General features: G+C 40.2%; 1 pseudogene; it reads right to left on the minus strand.

The window, feature by feature from the left end:
- On the minus strand, nucleotides 396–3,610 carry LOC100525159 (annotated as a pseudogene).

Consider the following 3,942-nt stretch of genomic DNA (forward strand, 5'->3'; position numbering starts at 1 on the left):
TATTCTAAGTTATACACAGTCTTGGATCTTTAAAAGATGGAGAGTTAATCAAATAATATATTAACTTTTCCTTTTCTAATAACCAACTTTAAAAAGAAGTTCAGTGGAAGGGTGTAGGACTTTATATAATTAGGTACTTTTAAAGCCAATTCAATTTTTATTGTGATATGGTATTTTAATGAACACTATACTAAAAAATAAAATTGACTGCATTATGGTTTTGTCCACAACATTTAAGTATCTTATTGCTAAAATGTTCTAAAATGAATCCGGTAGGTATTTTCCATTTCCAATAGCCTGAGAGACGAACATGACTATTTTTATCAATCGCAATTAAACTGGGTTGAGAACAGCTATCCTAAAACCCTGCAGACCAAAGCCAGTCATCCAAAAATCTAAAACACTAACACTTTCCATCCAAGGTGAAGCAATGAGTATCCAAAGAGAACCACATGATTGTTCAAGTAACCAGTTGTCAGCAACCACTTCTCTGTTATTCAAGCTAATGGTTATTTGAAAGATGAAGTTTCTGCCTTATTATTGGTGGTTTATAGAGTCACATTTTCAGCATCTAATGTGACACCTCTCTCAACCTCTTGCCCAGGAGTAACTACAGGAAACTGATTAGTCATTTCATTTCCATTTACTAAATTGGCATTGTTTGGACTCACAAACCCTGCTTGATCCTTCTGCAGAAAGTCATATTCATTCTGTGCTCTGCTCACACTCCTATAACTTCTCTTCTGTCCATTTGTCTCTCAGTTTCAACTCTGAATGTTCATGTCTGCCCAGAGAATCTTTTTGAAGTGTTCTATTTCTTCTATTACTAAGACATTACCTTTCAAGTCCAGGTTTCATAAGGCATCAAAGTGTGATGACCTATTTGGGGGATGCTTTAAGGAGTCCATTCCCATCAGCCATCTCCTCCACCAGAAGTGATAATCAACACTGAGCTCTATGTGCCATGTGATGAAGTTCATTTCAGAGCTATGTGTATGTCCTCAGAATGATTTAAAGTGCGTTCATAAGACTGGAACCTGTCATCTTGGGCACTAAATTCATCATTCACCTTACAAAATTGTACCGTGATGCCTCCAGGGTTTTCTATCATTGTGTTCTTTCTTTCCTTTTCTTTCTTTCTTTTTTTCCTTACTCCTTCCCTCCCTCCCTTCCTTCTTCCTTCCTTTCTCCCTTCCTTTCTTCTTCTTCTTTTTTTTTTTTTTTGTATTTGTACTGGAGACTCAGATGCTGTTGTGCCGTGGTTTACAATGTAGTCTTTCATTTGGAGTTGCTAAGCAATGAACTCCTGTTATATAGTGCAGGGAACTACATATAAAAATTTGTGATGGAATATGACGGAGGATCATGTGAAAAAAAGAATGTAAATAAATATAAAAGTGGGTCACTTTGCTGGACAGCAGAAATGGACAGAACATTGTAAATCAACTATAATAAAAAATTTTAAAAAAAGGAAAAAAATGTAGTCTTTCACTATGTTAAGCACTTAGTCATTCAACAAGGCAGATAAATATGGCCCATCAACCAGTAAAGGCACTTGTGGTAGCCTGTCCAACTGAATGTGTGCCTTTTTGGTAAAGCTCTACAGTTTCTCACTCTGCTCTCATGCAAATGGCGATTTCCCTTTCTTGGACTGTCATTTTACAGAATTAGCTCCATGCTCTTTGACTTCTGGAGTCATCTAGTGGCTTAATACTCTCCTATGCAGTAGGGTCCACCTCTTGTATAAGAGACCTACTGCTCAGCCCAGAGCTTCCTAAGGGCTCCCTTTAACTCATTAAAATGCTGTTTCAGGACATCCTCTGGGAGGATGTCTCTTTGATCTTTGGGAAAATGACTTAATCCTTTTCAAGTCATGGTCTTTTTTGAGAATGTCAATGAGAGTTTTATGAACTGTATTGTTAGAAAAGTGATAATCCGTGCTGCTGCCTCTGCATCTTCTGCCAGCCCTGCAGTTCTGGTTATGCTCCCTCTGGTTCCATGTCCTCATGGTCCTCCTGCAGTAGTAGCTCAGGCTCCGGCTCCCCTTTGACAGTTCTATGACTGATGATTGTGGGTGTGGGTTCCTGACTCTTCCATATCTCAATGAGCCACCCAGCACATGAACAGCTCCTTTGTGGGATTCCAGAGAAAGCCAAAATGCTTTTGCTTTTATACATTATGCCTGAGTTGCTTTCAGCATGACTTTGACTCATTCTGGATTGGTTGGCCAGGTTGGTGGTGAGAAAGAATTAAAAAACTTAACAAAACCCAATAATTTCATTTGGCTGCATCTGGCACCACTGAATGCATTGTGGGTGGTAGGGATACCTGGTGGGCAAAGGACTGGGTCAACTGATCGTTTTATAGCAAAGGAGTGAATGAGTGAAACTCACAGCTCCCAACTCCAACCCCTTTATCCACCTAGAAGTTATTTTATTTTTCTTTGTACATTTTCTGATTACTTTCTTTCTTTTTTTTTTTTTTAAGACTTTTTCTGGTTAAATTATATACAACCTCTGAGGAAGATTATTTAAGAAAGTTGAGTCAGGGGAATTAACACTGAAATGATTTTTATAAGCTTTAACAACATTATGACTCAGGCATGAAGTAATAATTTTAAAATTCTTTGAATGTTTTATGAGGAGAAAATGAGTTAGGTACTAAAGGAAGGGTGCATGTATTGCTATTTTGCATTGCATTCCTTGCAGCACATGACCTTCAATTTTGGAGGTTAAAAAAAAATGGTATGGCTTGATGTGGAATTTTGAGATGGTTACTGATCTGTCTGTAGGATTAGTACAGGGGATGGGTGAGCTGCATATAAGACAGGCTGGAATCTGGGACCCTTTGCTGCAGTGGCTGTAATATTTGCACCTGGACAAACATTTCAAGCAACAAAATACAAAGAAATTACAATGGATTAAAAATAACTGCATACATGCAGAGCTGGGGCATATTATGGGCAGGAAGATACAAAAACTAAAATCCTAGCTGCCACTTCTGAAGAGCCAAGAGCCAGAAGCAAAAGCAGGGTGCTGCACATGCCCCTGCACACACCACCACCTAAGGGGTGGGCAGACCACATAAGCCCCCCATTTGGCCTGACCCCTGGACCTGCCCCACTGTTGCTCCATATAAGGAACCAGCTCATGCCCATGCCCCCTCTCAGTGAGCAAGTAAGGAAAGGAACTGTTGTTTGTTTTCTCTTTCCCTTACTGCAGCAGGGGACCTATCAAAATCTTGCCTGAATTTCCATGTCTGTTTTCTTATCAATTTCTATCAATTAAGGAGGCCAAGAACTCTGGATGGTAACACATATGCTCTGGTTATGTTTGTGTGAGGTGGGATGGATCTTTGTTATTGCTTCTTCAGTGCTGGGCCCAAATGAAGGCCTTTGACTTCCTGTGGCTATATTTTCTCCTGGGTTTCCAGCACTGCCTGCTCTTAGAAGGGAAAGGAAACATGGAGCAAACAGCAAACCGCCACTACCCTGGGACTAGGTGTGCTTTTCACGGAGCTGCCCTTGCAGACTGACTTCCTGGTCACTGGTTTCTGCCCAGCTGGGACTCCAGACCTGCTTAGTCCTGTCTGTCTTGGTGGATTTCCTCATCCCGGCTCACTTTTCCTGGACGGAAGAATCTGCCAGCCCCTTTCTTCTCCAGAGGCTTTCTCATTCTGAACAAAACTCTGCACAACCCACCACCCTGTCCTTTGTTATTCAATGATCAGAGCCTTGAGGGAGAGTTTAGCTAAATGAATTTGCTAACCTTTATTCAATATTTACTGTGTACTAGGCACTGTTTTAAATGCTTTACTCATATAGGCTCATTTAATTCTTGGGATGACCCTGTGAGGTCTTTATTATCCTGATGAAAAGTAACTTGCCTAAGGTTACACGGATATTAAGGGACAGAGCCAAGATTCAAATCTAGATAGTTTGGC

Source organism: Sus scrofa, chromosome 3 (assembly GCF_000003025.6).
Source record: "Sus scrofa isolate TJ Tabasco breed Duroc chromosome 3, Sscrofa11.1, whole genome shotgun sequence".
NCBI lineage: Eukaryota > Metazoa > Chordata > Mammalia > Artiodactyla > Suidae > Sus > Sus scrofa.